At 43.3% G+C, this 16,834-nt stretch overlaps 1 pseudogene; it reads left to right on the top strand.

The window, feature by feature from the left end:
• The first annotated feature begins 865 nt into the window (after positions 1-865).
• Positions 866-16,834, top strand: part of LOC101690436 — a 28,103-nt pseudogene continuing 12,134 nt past the window's right edge.

Consider the following 16,834-nt stretch of genomic DNA (forward strand, 5'->3'; position numbering starts at 1 on the left):
TCATGAGTTCAAGCCCTGCACTGGGCTCTATGCTGGGTGTGGAGCCTAATTAAAAAAAAAAATTAGATAAAAATAAAATTTAATGTCCGGCAATAAGCCTGGATTAGAAATAGTGCTTTCCTAAGCTAGAATGCTATGACGATGTTATACGATGAGTTAAACACCATGGACAGGCATGAAAATATCTCCAAGATGTACTGTTTCACTAAAAATGTATCACAGTGGTGCACCTGGGTGGCTCAGCCCATCAAGCGGTCGACTCTCAATTTTGGCTCAGGTAATGATCTCAGGGTGGTGAGATGGAGCCCCATGGAGGGCTCCCTGCTGAGTGTGTTTATGATCACAATAATGAAAAGTTGAAAACAAGTTAAATACCCACCAGCAGGGGAAGCGATGGCAGCTAGATCAAACTAGAGGAGTTGTATCCATCTGGGTGAATAGTAAATGCAGAAGGGAGTATGTGTATCTTTTAAAAGTTAAATGCATGCAAAAGTGTAGAAGGTATTAATTAGTAGTAAGAAGACCCTTGTACAATGCATGGGTTAGGGACGCTGACACCTTGCAGCCAAAAATTCGTGAATAATTTAGGACTCCCTAAAAATCTAACTCATAGCCCAATGTTGACCAAAAGCCTTACTGATAACATGAACACTCCATTAACAGATATTTTATATGTTTCATGTATTATATACTGGGTTCTTATAAGAAAGTAAGCTAGAGAAAAGAAAATATTAAGAAAATCATAAGGAAAAGAAAAATACATATATAGTACTGTGTGTATATTTATTGAAAAGAAAATCTGCCTGTAGGCAGACCGAGCTGGGTGGGCTGGAAAGGGGCAGTGGCAGGTGGCAGGAGGCGTGGGATGAAGATTTTCCTCAGTCTGGAGGTCTTGGTGCAGTGGGCAGCTGGGGGGCAGCCCCGAAGGTGGCTACAGGGCATGAAGGCACAGTACAGCTGTCTCCTCTGCCTGGAGGTGCACCTCCTGCCCATGGCCATGGACAGCTGTGGCCATTTGTGAGTGAGCTGGCCTCCCAGAAGCCAAGGGGCTAGCATGCAGTAACAGGGAGGGGCACAAGCCTAACCCAGGAGTGATCGGGGCCCTGGCCACTTTTGTGCAGCCGAGCATGGAGCATGGGAGGAGAGAAGACAAGAGAGCTGAGGATGCTGGGCTCCCTGCAAAGTAGGACCCCTGTCCTCTGGACAGTGTCCTGGCCTCTACCCCCATGTTTGACTCCACTACTCCTTCTGTGTAGGGAGAGGGATCCTACAGTGCTGACTGTACAGCCCCCATGGGTGCTAATGACTTTGAGGGGGCCTCCCCGGGGTGCTCAGAGGTCAGCAGGAATAAAGTCCCTGGCAGTTGCCTTCCATTTGGTTCCGTGGACACTGGGGTGGGCAGTTGTGAATAAATGTCTTGCTGTCATTTCTTTTTTCTTTTTCTTTCTTTTTTTTTTTTTTTTTGAAGATTTTTATTTATTTGACAGAGAGAGACACACCAGGAGAGAGGGAACACAAACAGGGGCGTAGGAGAGAGAGAAGCAGGCTTCCCGCTGAGCAGGCAGCCTGTTGAGGCGCTCGATCCCAGGACCCTGGAACCATGAATCGAGCGAAAGGCAGATGCTTAACGACTGAACCACCCAGGTCCCCCTTTTGCTGTCCCATTTCTTTTCTTTTCTTTTTTTTTTTTTAAAGATTTTATTTATTTATTTGGTAGACAGATCTCAAGTACGTGGAGAGGCAGGCAGAGAGAGAGGAAGGGAAGCAGGCTCCCCGCCGAGCAGAGAGCCCGAGGTGGGACTCAATCCCAGGACCCTGTGACCATGACCTGAGCTGAAGGCAGAGGCTTTAACCCACTGAGCCACCCAGCTGCCCCTGCTGTCCCATTTCTTAAAAAAAAAAAATCTTCCCATAAGGGGATCCCTGCTGTTCAAAACCATGTTGTTCACGGGTCAGCCGTATGAAACTGTGTAACTGACGTACGGGTGCAAATGTGGGAAAGGCCGTGACTAAGCGTGGAGTGTCATGGGGGGTACGGGGGCGGGCAGTGGGTCAGAGCAGGGCTGCTTTATGTGTCTGAAATATGCCAAAGGACTAATAGAAAATAAGGGTCCTAATGAACGGAACATTGCCTCTACTAATGTAAATAATACTTTTAAATAAAAAAACAACAACAAAACAAAAACAGAACACAACAACTGTCATGTGTCCCTTCCATTGGCTCTAAGATCTAAGCAGGTCATGCCTGAGCTGTATTTCTACACTTTGGACATTTCTGAGTTCATGAGGTGAGCTCAGTATCTCTGTCCTGTTTCAGTCCTGGGCAAGATTCAGAGACAAGACAGGGAAACAAGATAAGCCAATCTGGAGACTGGTGCCCTCACCAGATACTGGCACACGCCCCTCCCCTCTCTCCTCTGCACACTCATTTTCCCTTTGCTTCCCTCTGCAGCTCCCGACCTCCCCCCATGGCTCCTTGGGTTCCATAGTCTTTCCTGAAGACTAGGAAACCAACACGGTTTTCATCAGATTCAGCCCCCGTCGACATTGTTGAATGGCACCCAATTCTTCGTAATTTTATTGCAGTCCTTGTCAGTGTAATGAATGAGCCTTCTCACCGTGTGCTTTGTTTTAAGCTGCTGTGGATCCCAACTCTTGTCTCCATGGTTGGGAAAAGAGAGGAGGGAAATACATTTGCTTTATGGGACTGTTCACAGTTCTTCTTAAAACGTCCAGCTTAAAACGTCCGCGAGAAAGATTTTTTTAATGGACAGAGACTTTCTCCTATCCTGTGTGGAATCTGCACGATTCCTGGAATTAATCCTGATATGGGAAGTTTTCTTCTTTAGGGATTTCTTCCCACTGGGGGAAAAAAAAAGGCAGAATGGCAGACGGGACACCAGATAGGGAGTGCTTTTTGCTTCCTTGACAGCCTAAAATGTCCTGACTGCTCTGGATGCGTCCCACTCTGTTGATGTCCTGCCCATGGCTGAACACATGTTGACGCTGACAGCAAGATGACCACGTTATGTGGGTGCAGGAGGGACCCTGCATTGTTAACCCACTCCCCAGGAGGGTTCAATCCAGCACCAGAATTTTTATTTCACCTTCAGAGTAAGGCACTATTTTAAGCATAGGATTCTAGGTGTGCCTCTCTTGAGATTTTTTTTTTTAATTTTTATTTATTTTTAAAATTTCTTTTCCATGTTCCAGAATTCATTGTTTATGCACCACACCCAGTGCTCCATGCCATACGTGCCCTCCTTAATACCCACCACGAGACTCACCCAACCCCCCAACCTCCACCCCTCAAAACCCTCAGATTGTTTCTCAGAGTCCACAGTCTCTCAGGGTTCCTCTCCCCCACCAATCTATTGAGATTTAAAAGGCATGGTGCAGGTTTGGTGAATTTTCTTTGTCTTCAAAGACAGAGAATGGAGGAATCCAGATTGGGGGGGGGGGTGATTCTGGATGGGGCTGAACAGAGCTCTCCAGGCTCTTGGTTCCCACCAGGGAGATGGAGTAGTGTTCCAAGTTCTGGACACTTCTTCAGGCTGGTGCATATTTTGTTTGCATATGAAAGCTGAGAGGAAAGCTATCAGGAAGAAGAAAAACCCTGCTGAGTATGAGTTATCAGCTTGCTTGATGAAGTGAGCCTGCTGGGGAATTAGTTTAACTCTGTGAGGTCTGGCCTTTCACATGCAGGACTCTGGCTTTATAATTCAATCAGCTACTTAAAAATCTAGAATAAAATGGAGAGCAGAACAGCCAGAAAAACACACACACACACACACACACACACACACAAAATTTAAAAACCCACTTCTACTCATAAATGCATCATAATGCTAGTGAACTGAGTGGATTTTTCCATTTGCCCTTTAAATAAACATGGACATTTTGTGTTCATAGTTAGGCTGTACTGTGCTCAGGGCAGAAGAATTTAGCCAGGGAAATTGAGGGCAAGATGGTTGCTTTTGCAGCCTGAGCCTTTTCCTTGAACAATGATCTAAAAATCAACTTTAAAGTAGGAGCAGAACTGTGACTAGAGGGAGGTCACATGGTTTGCCGTTTGTGACTGACATTCAGCTACCGTGGATCCTTCTGGCCGTGCTGGTTTCTGATCAATTGAACGTGCCGTCTAATTTGCCAGTTACGATTTCATGCAGCTTGTTAAGCATTATTAACTATCGCTGTGATTCCATTGTTCCGTGGATATATCATAGTTTATTTGATTAGTTCCATATTGATTGATGCTGAATTATTTTCCTCCCAATGTGTTTGCCATGACAACTGTTCCTCCAGTAAATACCATATGTATGACATTTTGCACATGAGCAAGAGTAGTCATAGGGCAAATCGCTGAGCTTCCTGACCAAGTGATATGTACGTTTTTCATTTGGAAATGCTGCTAAATTGTTCTCTGTGGAGATCGCCCAAAAGTCGGGAGGTGAGAGGAGCAGATGGCGGTTATGATTTGCGTCTGTGTGGAGCAGACCCTTTTGTTGTTGCTCGTCACATCTTGGTGGATCCACCTCTGGGAGCAGCTGTGGCTGAGTTAGACAGTCGTGCATCTGCTTCTGTGGCGGCCACTGCTTCCCACCTGCAGGGCACCAAGACTCTTTCCACTTTCTGCCGCAGGGCATTCTTCCAGGCAGCTGGGAGTGGGGTTGGAGGCCGTCAACACCTCTCACAGTGGCCCTATCCAAGATGGGATGGGAGGCTGAGGATACATGCCCCAGTGCTCAGTTGCAGGGCGCTGTGTGGACTCCCCAGGGCTCCCTACAGAGCCCAACACTGTTGTCCTGCACAGAGACATTGGAAATGCACCTTTCTTGGTCTTCCCTCCTACCTGCCTTCCTCCTTCCATTCCCTCGTGTGTGTATTTAGGCTTCTCCTTCTGGATTCCTTACTCAGGCTCTATTTATAGAAAAATCCCAGGGATGCCTGGGTGGCTGGTCAGTTGAGCATCTGCCTTCAGCTCAGGTCATGATTTCAGGATCCTGGGATGGAGTCCTGCCCCGGGGTCCTTACTCAGTGGGGAGCCTGCTTCTCCCTCTGTGTGCCACTCCCCCCCACCCTGCTTGTGTGTGTGCTCTCACAAATAAGTAAGTAAAATCTTTAGAAGAAGAGAAAAATCCCAAATAAAACACTGTATCAGGGACTAATCACTTGGTGGAATGCAAATAAATGAGATATTACTGTGTTTAGCATTTCTTTCGGATGCATAACAAAGCAACTGGCAAATCCATTCTGTTTCCTTGTCCCGCAGACTCTGCTTCAAAGGTCCCTACAACCCAACACCTTGCCTGTCATTAGCTAACATTCACTACTCTGGGAAGAAAACGTTAATTTTAGGGATAATGAAAGAAACATTTTTCTCCCTTTCATAGGCTCCTGGCTTGATTGAGGGCAGCTTGGGGGAGTGGGGAGAAAGACACCATGTGTAATGAGTCAGAAGAAATATTTAATTCTTTAATTTAATGGAGCTTCTTGGTTCATCCCTCACTTCCTCCTCTTTCAGGCACTCATTATCTCCCCACGATCTAAATCCTGGAGTTCATCCTTGTATGTCAACTTGGCAATAAATGACATGGACAGGACAAGTGGACCTTGTCACAGCTGTGATGGAATTAGGGAAGAGTAAAGTTGTACATTTCCTGGAATATTGTACAATGGGAAGTCACCGGGCTGAAGGCTGTCCACTCTGAGACCAAAATAATAGAAATTCCTGGAATACATAGCGTTAATATATCCCCAAAACCCTTGTGATTCCTTGACAAGGAAATGGATAGGTTAGTACTAAGTTCAAATCTAAATTAATGGCAAACAAACAAACAGATGGGGTGCCTGGGTGGCTCAGTTGGTTAAGCGCCCGACTCTTGAGATGTTTTGGCTCAGGTCATGATCCTAGGGATGCAAGATGGAGCCCCACACTCAGTGGCGAATCTGTTGGAGATTCTCTTCCTCTCCCTCTGCCCCTCCTCCCATTCTCTCTCTCTGTCAGAAAATGAATAAACAAATAAAAGGGCAGGAGAGGACGGTAAGAGGTTTGGCATGCTCTTCCCGAACTTCCCTGGGATAAGAATTTGGGTTCAAAACTATGCATCCAGCGTTTTTCATAATATTAGCCTTTGTTTTCTTAAATTATTAGCACAAATTTATTTTGCCTTCAAAGCAGAAGAATGGAAAAGAATGGAGAGAAAAAAGTCCAGGAGAAGAAAGAGAAAGAGGAATAAGACCAGAAGTAAAGCAATTACAAACTGGGAGAACAGAAAACATATGTAAAGGCAGGTTCCATGTTTTCTTTCTTTCTTCTGCATTTTATTAGGTTCTCTTCCATAGGAGGAAGACAAATGCCAGAAGGTACTCGAGAAGTCCTCTGGAAAGTGGAAATATCCCGGTCACGATGACTTTAACCACCTTTATCCAGGAAAGCTGAGGTCAATTCTCCCAGAGGCCAGAGCAATTTCAGCACTGAGGGAGAGTCACGGAGATGATGACACGCTCTCAGACTGGGAAGCCTTCAGCGCATTCCTAACCTTGTTCTTGCTTTGGTAGTGGGGCTTTGGTCCAAGACCACAGGTAAACAGCCCCACTGTGACTTTGAGGTGTCCTTCCAGCTGGTACTGCCCACTGCTGGAGACCCTGCTTTGATAGGGGGCATGAGTTAAGCAGGAGTTTCTCATCACATCAAGGATGTGTCATCTTGTGAGCCGGTATGCAAGACTGTGAGTTTGTGTTTGCTTCCGAGATTTTTGAGGACACGTCTACGATCTAATGTCAGATATAATCATACTGGATGGTTTGTCTGTGATTTTGCATCATCTTCATGTCGACTTCCCTCTCGCAGTGTGGGTGCTGGAAGGAGACACATTTCAGTTTCCCAAAGAGACTTCTGGTTGGGCATGAAGGACTGAGCCAACCAACTGGAGTCATTGTTCGTCTTTAAAGGCCATGTTGCCAATACAAAGAGAAGTCATAGAAGAAAGGACCCTGGAGAAAGCAAGGCCATACCATGTGCTCTGGTTATTTTTGTGTCCCTTACAGTTCCCTTTGAGGGATGTAGTAACTAAAGACAGTTGAGTTAGGGCAAGATTACTGGGGAAGGAGGAGAGTGTGACTGGGATCTAAGGAGGATACCTAACACTTGCACAGTGCGCTCAAGGATTTTCACAAGTATTATTTTGTCTGTTCCTCTCTAATAGTCCTCTAGAGTTACTAGGATTAGCTCCCTTTTACACATGAGGACTCAGGATCAGAAAGGTTAATTGGCTTCCTTGAATTCCCAGAGCACAAAGGTGACCTGGGTGCAGACTCTGGCTTCATGATGCCAACCAAGTGAGAGGGCCATCAGACCAGCATCACCCTCCTCACATGGCTGCGGGTCTAAGTGGAGGCAGGAGACAAGGATTAGTAAGAAACTCTAGCCACATCCAGAGCTAGTCTGAACCTCCAGCGTGCTGCTCACAAATAAAACTTACACCTACTCTACTGAATGCTTTCGTATAACTGAAATAACCTGAGTGAGAGGCATTATATTCTGCTCAGTAATGACAAGACTCTTCCATTCGCTTCTCTGCCCTATGCTCTCTCAAAGTCTGTGTTCTGACTGGTGCTGCGTCTCTTCTTCCTACCAAAGAGTCAATTGATATGAAAAGGTAGGTTCATTTATAACAGGGACTCTGCCTATGGAGACAGGGAAGCGAACATCATCCCAGTTCTTGGGGAAATAGGGGTCACAGATCCATCCTCTATAAGAGTATGGGAAAGACTGACTCTGATAATGCATTTATTGTGCTCAACATAGAGTCAGAGACAGGACAGTAGGTATTATTAGTTATGACTCTTACTCATCCAATTTTAAACCAGCTGTGATTACAAGTGCGTCACTAGGTCTCGACCTCGGCAGCTCATTGCTGACACACCTGCACCAGCTTCCAGCTTCAACGAACACAATTCCTGAAAGGTCTGGTGCCAGGGTGTTAGAGTATAAGGACTGCCCACTTCTTTCTCTTTCTCAGAATTTGTCTCTGCTTTTTTCCCCAGGACAACTGGCATCGTTAAGATAAACTAATATAAAAATGTAAAATACTCTTGCCTCAAAAGTGCTGTGAGTGTCGAGTACTAATGCCAGGCCTGTCTCAGCAACATAATCCCAACCTCAAAGCCACCTATGTGCTTGTTCAGGCCCAGCCCTCCCCTGAGAAACCATAGAGTTAAGCCTCGTGCCCCTGTCTCTGGGCCCAATCAGTCCTGGAAGAGAACCTCCCCACTGTGATCCCTGGGGGCAGACAGTGCTTAATTGATTCTAATGAACACAGAACCGTCAGCCCCTGCTCACCCCTGCGATGTGGCCCAGGGGGTTAACCTTGCGTCTCCTGGTTAATCGGTTTCCTCCCCAGGCTGAATTAAGCCTCAATTTTTATTTTTGATTGAATCTGTCTTTGCTGACAGATGTTTTCTGGGCAACCCGGAAAGTCCTCAGCATGTGATAATGTGATGAGGCCATAATGAATCCATAACTCTTCTGCTGGAATTTTTTTCTGGAGGCTTTAAGAGATCAGGGCTGCACTGTCACAAGGGCAGTTGCTGAGCTGGTGAACCACTGACTTGATAGCTCTACAGAAGTGTTGCTGCTCTGAGCATATCCTGCTTTTTCTCAGAGGCAAGATGGGGGCTGCGGGACAAGGTTAGGTCATCTTGGATTGAAATCTTAGCGTGGCCACTTATCAGCATAGCTCATCTTGCTGTGGAGATCATATTAACAACAGCAAGAATCGTAACTAATAGCTATGGTTCTTTTATATCCTCGGTACTCCAAATGTGGCCTCTGGACCAGCAGCATCAGCATCTCCTGGGGGCTTGCTTGAAATACAGAATCTCAGGCCATACTTGGGAATCTGCCTTTAACTGAAATCTCTACATAAGTTGTATACTCTTGAAAGTTTGTGAAGCACCTGTAATTAGCTTGTCTGTTTCTCATTATAGTACTGAATATTTCTGGAAGGTATTCCTGGCTCTTCTTCCTTCTCACCTCCACTGTAAAGACTTGGTGACGTTAGCTCCTGGTCCGGAAGCTAGGCCACATTAGCCATCCTCTGATAGGCAGGCATCTTGTTCCCTTTCTTTTGGCAGGTATCTTCGAGTTTCCTAGGACAGAGAGGGGATGAATTCAGGATTTTCACCCTTTTTTTTTTTCCTTTTCTCAGGAGAGCTGCATAAATGATCTCATCTCCGGAGGACTAGACTAGAGGTTTCACAATTTATTTGCTTTGGAAAAAGAAGGGGTTCTGATTCATAAATACATTTTTTAAAAGGATGTTTATTGTTAACAACCAGTTTCTATGGTTTTGGTTTCTCAGTAATAAGGATGATAAATCACAGAGGACAGGAGCATGGTAGAAGTATTTAAAAAGGAGAGAAACATGGGATCAGCACTGAATAAACAAGAATATATTTAAGTACCATGATCCTATCATTTCAGGATCCAATTTTTCAACAGATGTAACTGAGATCTTATTACACGTTCCTCAGAGGACAGATCAGATAAAGAGTATGTGACACCCACACTGCCTTTTCAACCTTATCTTGGGCTTTAGACTGGGTATACCATGAGGAAATTGCTTGGGGACAAGATGGAAAGCTTCTGGGGCATCTAGCTCGGTGAAGGCCATGGAGAATCAGATTACCAAAGCAGCATCTTTCATCTGATTAATGTCCCTGAGAGTGACTTGAAGAAACTACTGAAAAATGGATTTGTGGCTACATTTTAGGGAGAGAATCCTGGAGAAGAGAGAAGGAGGTGCACATACCTCAGAGAAACTACTGCCCACAATGGAAAGCATATTAGTGCTTTATAGGTGCGTAGCAAACTACTTCAAAACTAAGTGATTTGAACAGCAGTGTTCATTTATTATCTCACACAACTTCTGTGTGTCAGGAATTCAGGAGCCATCGATTAGGCTGGGTGGATCTAGCTTAGGGTGTCTTAGGAGGTCATGGTCAAGATACTGGCAGGTGCTGCTGTCGTTTAAATGGCTTGAATGGGGCTGGAGGATCCATTTCCAGAAAGATTCAGTCACACAGCTGGAAAGTTGGTGCTGCCTCTTGGCAGGATGTGGACTGCTCCAAATGGCTTTCAACATGGCGGCTGGCTTTCCTCAGAGCAGATGATCCACGAAATTGAGACACAAATAACAATGTCTTTTATGACCTAGCATCAGAAACCACACGTTGTCACTTCCTCCATATCCTATCGGTTCTACAAGTCAGTGCTTTTCAGTGTGGGAGGAGATGTTACAGGAGTGTAAATAATAGTCAACAGAGATCACTGGCAGGCATCTTTGAGGCTGGTTACCACAGAAGATAAAATGTAACTATTTAGGGACCAAGGAGAGGTGTCCTGCCTGGATTCCTAACTTTCTCCTTAATTGTGTTCCTTTAGGTCATTTGTAATTTCTTAGTCATCTCCGTTTCTTATTCTCTGAATAGATGATCTAGAATAGATGTTAGACTAGATGACCTCAAGCATTGGGATGCTAGAGGCTCTTAAAATGATGGAAAGGTCAGAGCTTTGACAGTCTGAGGACATCTTCAAATTGCAGTCCTCTGTCACTTGCTGGAAGACCTAAGGCATGTCACTTGCTGCTCTGAAGAAGGAATTTCTGCTCTCAAGTGGGGACAGGTCTGAGGGTTAAACCAGATCATGGGTATGGAGGTGTCTTGTAAATCAAAGGTACATGCATGTGTAAGGTGTTGTCTTATCTCCTCACAAGGAAGTTGAAGTAGAGGCACCCAGAAGGCAGTTTCATTACCTTGCAAAATAAAGTCACCTGTGCTCTGCAGTGCATTACGAGCCCTCCAAACATGTTCTTCTGACAGCCTAGGCTATGAGCTTTTGAGTTATGCCAGGTGGTGACTATAATAGAAACTAAAATCCTTATTATTTCATATGTGTATTTTATAATTTATAAACAGCTTTTACTGACATTATGTTATGTGGGTCTTGGTTTTTTTATGCCAACATAAAATAACTTTTTTATGAAAGCACTTTTTAAGCCAATAATCTTAAAAAATGTGAAGGTATACCATTCATGCTAGTTGTTATTTTTATGATTGATTATCATCCTCTCCCATGAAGTAGATTAAGTCGGCCAGTTAGGTCCTATCTTTATTTTTCTATCACATGAGAAATTTATGTCTTAGAAAAGTTAAGTCGCTTATCTAAGGTTACAGAGCTACTTAGAATGAACCTGTGGAGAGATGTCTTATGTCTATGATTATATTTTATTTTTAAGAATCCTGTTCTAAACTACTAAGATTAAGAAGACCACAAAAGGAATCATAACTATTATTACTATTAAATTCTATGAACACATGTTATATTTTTCATGCCAAGTGCTGGAGTCAAAAAGAGGAAGGGACTGGTTTTTGGTTCACTCGCTGGTGGACATGGTGCATAGGGGCAGGCTAGAGGTACAGATACGTCATTTCAAGGTAGTATGTGACACATCTCTTTGCAGAAGTTTATAAAAAGTATGTGCTTTGGGGGAAAAATTGAACAAAAGAGTCTTCTGATTGAGGATATGAAAATAGGGGAGTGGTATTTTGGGTGGACTTTGAAGGTAATAAGGGAGTTGCTACATAGATGAAGGTGAAATGCATTGTGGCAGAGTGGGGAGCGTGGCAGCAGGATGCTTGTTTCAGAAGGGAGGGAGAGGGGGGGGCTAGACTTGGATGGGCTTATAGGCATATCACAAGTATTTTGGACTTCGTTCCATAAATGGTGGAAAACCACTGGCACATTAAAATATTTATTTTCCTGATTATAAAAGTATATACATGGTTGGTTCAACATCCGCAAATCAGTCAATGTGATACAACACATCAATAAAAGAAAGAACAAGAACCATATGATACTCTCAATAGATGCTGAAAAAGCATTTGACAAAGTACAGCATCCCTTCCTGATCAAAACTCTTCAAAGTGTAGGGATAGAGGGCACATACCTCAATATCATCAAAGCCATCTATGAAAAACCCACCGCAAATATCATTCTCAATGGAGAAAAACTGAAAGCTTTTCCGCTAAGGTCAGGAACACGGCAGGGATGTCCATTATCACCACTGCTATTCAACATAGTACTAGAGGTCCTAGCCTCAGCAATCAGACAACAAAAGGAAATTAAAGGCATCCAAATCGGCAAAGAAGAAGTCAAATTATCACTCTTTGCAGATGATATGATACTATATGTGGAAAACCCAAAAGACTCCACTCCAAAACTGCTAGAACTTATACAGGAATTCAGTAAAGTGTCAGGATATAAAATCAATGCACAGAAATCAGTTGCATTTCTCTACACCAACAGCAAGACAGAAGAAAGAGATATTAAGGAGTCAATCCCATTTACAATTGCATCCAAAACCATAAGATACCTAGGAATAAACCTAACCAAAGAGACACAGAATCTATACTCAGAAAACTATAAAGTACTCATGAAAGAAATTGAGGAAGACACAAAGAAATGGAAAAATGTTCCATGCTCCTGGATTGGAAGAATAAATATTGTGAAAATGTCTATGCTACCTAAAGCAATCTACACATTTAATGCAATTCCTATCAAAGTACCATCCATCTTTTTCAAAGAAATGGAACAAATAATTCTAAAATTTATATGGAACCAGAAAAGACCTCGAATAGCCAAAGGGATATTGAAAAAGAAAGCCAACGTTGGTGGCATCACAATTCCGGACTTCAAGCTCTATTACAAAGCTGTCATCATCAAGACAGCATGGTACTGGCACAAAAACAGACACATAGATCAATGGAACAGAATAGAGAGCCCAGAAATAGACCCTCAAATCTATGGTCAACTAATCTTCGACAAAGCAGGAAAGAATGTCCAATGGAAAAAAGACAGCCTTTTCAATAAATGGTGCTGGGAAAATTGGACAGCCACATGCAGAAAAATGAAATTGGACCATTTCCTTACACCACACACAAAAATAGACTCAAAATGGATGAAGGACCTCAATGTACGAAAGGAATCCATCAAAATCCTTGAGGAGAACACGGGCAGCAACCTCTTCGACCTCTGCCACAGCAACATCTTCCTAGGAACAACGCAAAAGGCAAGGGAAGCAAGGGAAAAAATGAACTACTGGGATTTCATCAAGATCAAAAGCTTTTGCACAGCAAAGGAAACAGTTAACAAAATCAAAAGACAACTGACAGAATGGGAGAAGATATTTGCAAACAACATATCAGATAAAGGACTAGTGTCCAGAATCTATAAAGAACTTAGCAAACTCAACACCCAAAGAACAAATAATCCAATCAAGAAATGGGCAGAAGACATGAACAGACATTTCTGCAAAGAAGACATCCAGATGGCGAACAGACACATGAAAAAGTGCTCCATATCACTCGGCATCAGGGAAATACAAATCAAAACCACAATGAGATATCACCTCACACCAGTCAGAATGGCTAAAATCAACAAGTCAGGAAATGACAGATGCTGGCGAGGATGCGGAGAAAGGGGAACCCTCCTACACTGTTGGTGGGAATGCAAGCTGGTGCAGCCACTCTGGAAAACAGCATGGAGGTTCCTCAAAATGTTGAAAATAGAACTGCCCTATGACCCAGCAATTGCACTATTGGGTATTTACCCTAAAGATACAAATGTAGTGGTCCAAAGGGACACATGCACCCGAATGTTTATAGCAGCAATGTCCACAGTAGCCAAACTATGGAAAGAACCTAGATGTCCATCAACAGATGAATGGATCAAGAAGATGTGGTATATATACACAATGGAATACTATGCAGCCATCAAAAGAAATGAAATCTTGCCATTTGCAACAACATGGATGGAACTAGAGCGTATCATGCTTAGCGAAATAAGTCAAGCAGAGAAAGACAACTATCATATGATCTCCCTGATATGAGGAAGTGGTGATGCAACATGGAGGCTTAAGTGGGTAGAAGAAGAATAAATGAAACAAGATGGGATTGGGAGGGAGACAAACCATAAGTGACTCTTGATCTCACAAAACAAACTGAGGTCGCCGGGGGGAGGGGGTTTGGGAGAAGGGGGTGGGATTATGGACATTGGGGAGGGTATGTGATTTGGTGAGTGCTGTGAAGTGTGTAATCCTGGTGATTCACAGACCTGTACCCCAGGGGATAAAAATATATGTTTATAAAAAATAAAAAATTAAAAAAAAAAAAGTATATACATGGCTTTTGAACAGGGTAATGGCATGAAGAGGCCATTTTAAGCAATAATGTGTCATAGCTCAGGGGGTCAAGAAGCATTTTTCACAAAGGGCTAGATTGTAAATATTTTAGGCTTTTCTGGCCATATGGTCTCTGTGGCAAATACTCGACTATGCAGTTGTAGTAGGAAAGCAGCCACAGACGATATGTAAATGATTACATATGGCTGTGTTCCAATAAAACTTTATTTATGGATGCTGAATTTGAATTTTATAAAATTTTCACATAACTTCATCGAATTTTCACATGTCATGAAATATTATTCTTCTCTCGAATTTTTTCAATCATGTAAAAATGTGGAAGCCATGCTTGGTTCATGGGCCTTCCAAAAACAGGTGATGGGACACATTTCACCCACAGGCCATAGTCTGCCCATGCTATAGTAGCTTCTTGAAATTCCATCACCATCATTACCTGTGTGGTCTTGGAAAATGCATGCACACCGGTCATAGGAAACACAGACTTCTCAGAGCAGCCTTCTGCTTTGTAATATTCTTCTCCAGGTCACATCTGGTGTTGAAACACCCTCATACATAGTAGAACTGAACAAGCAAGGGGAGCATGCATGTTCATTCAGACCATCTTCCCCTCAGGTTCCCAAGATTCTGTGGGCAGGTAGGGGGACTCCTTGAATTTCTGACTCAGACTTTATTCATGTGCCTGTGCACTGGCCATCCCAGGCTGGGGGTCTTGTGGCTGAAGTCAGGCTGGTGGGTGAAGTAGTTTGGCTGAGAAGACACAAAAACATACATGCCACTTTAGGTGTTGATGGGAGAGCTGGGTGAAGTGGAGACATGTGGGTCTGGCATATGAGATCGAGCAACTTAAGATCTAATCTTGTTTGGGGGAAATGTCTATTCAAGTCCTCTGCCCCCATTTTAAAATCAGATGATCTGTTTTGATGCCATTGAGTTGTAGGAGGTCCTTATGTATTTGGGATAGTAATTCCTTCTTGCGGTTTGAAAATATTTTCTCTTATTCTGCAGTTTGCCGTTTTACTCTGTTGATTGCTTCTTTGGCTGTGCAGAAGCTGTTTAGTTTGATAGAGTCCCACTTGTCTAATTTGGGATTTATTTCATATACATTAGATGTCAAATCCAAATCCAAAAAAACATTGCCAAGCCCAATGTCATGGAGCTTTCCCCCTATATGTTCCTCTAGGAGTTTTATAGCCTTGGGTCTTATGTTTAAATCCTTGGTCCAATATATTTTTGTCCATTAATGTTGATAAGTACTCATAGAAATGCACAGAGTATCTTATCTCATTGATTATGCTTATAGTCATGTTTTGTACATGAGAAGAAGCAAGGTTAAAAGGGACACAGTGTTCTGGTTAGAGTCATGGAACTAACTGATGGCAGAAGTTGGGACTTACCCCAGATCATTTGATTCCAAATTCTATTCTTGTTCCCTCACCAGTCCCAGTCTTTTAATATTTGATATGTTTTTAAAAAAGATTTATTTGAGAGAGAGGGAGAGAGAAAGCAAGAGCACATGAGTGGGAGGGGCAGAGAGAGAAGGAGAGAGAATCTCAAGCAGATTCCCTGCTGAGCATGGAGCCCAACTCCAGGCTTGATCTTATAAACCTAAGATCATGACCTGAGCTGAAACCAAGAGTTGGACTCTTCTCTGCATGCACCACTGAGGTGCCCCATTATTTTATATATTTTGAATGGGGTTGAGGGAGGCATGAGGGAGAAAGGAGAATTGAATGGAGCAACCAAGAGTCTGCCTTTTTCCAAACAAGATGTGGCAAGGATATATTCATTCTTCTAAGGAGAGAGACCAGCTTTCTTGATCTATTTTTACTCCCTGCCTGCCCCTTCCTTCCTCCCCACCCTTGTCTCTCTCCCCATTCCTCTTGCTACCTACTACCTGCAAATTCAAGCAATTATTACTATGTCCAGGCTAAGAGACATAAAAGCGAATGATATCTTAGCAGATAGGATCTTAAAACACAACAAACCAAGTATTTGAACTTCAGTAACGGGTGGCCAATGCAGATTCTGTTTTTCATCAGTTATATTTTTTTTCAGTCTGCTATTAGGACCCCCCTGGTCTGCTTTTGTTTAGCATGGTGAAGCAAGAAACTAGGAGCAAACATGAACATTCTCTAGTTTCATTCCTTCTCCTATCTAAATCAGGTATGTCACTTCTAGGGCCATGAGAGAGTATTTACATATATGATTCTCTTCCAGGCTTTGTGACAGGTTGGAAAGCTTTCTGAATGAGTGATCTGGGTCCCCACTTTAGTTGGCCAGACTAAGAATGGTACCCTAGAAGCCATAGCTGCTGATTATATTTTCTCAGATTGTGCAGAACTGAGTTATTTCCTCCCTATCCTCCTCTTTTTATCTTCAGCCATATCTGATACATACAGTCTCATTACACACCTTTCATCCTCCCTATGCAACATGGAGCTTGGGGCCCACTGCTTTCCATGAGAGTGCCTCGGTGGGGGTGGTCCTGTCGGCTGGCTGTTGTTTACTCCTCAACCAGTTTCAGATGGGAGTCAACTCTTCTTCACATCTCTAGACTCATCCCAAACCAT

Source organism: Mustela putorius, unplaced genomic scaffold, assembly GCF_011764305.1.
Source record: "Mustela putorius furo isolate JIRA1106 unplaced genomic scaffold, ASM1176430v1.1 tig00003875_pilon_pilon_pilon, whole genome shotgun sequence".
Classification (NCBI taxonomy): Eukaryota; Metazoa; Chordata; class Mammalia; order Carnivora; family Mustelidae; genus Mustela; species Mustela putorius.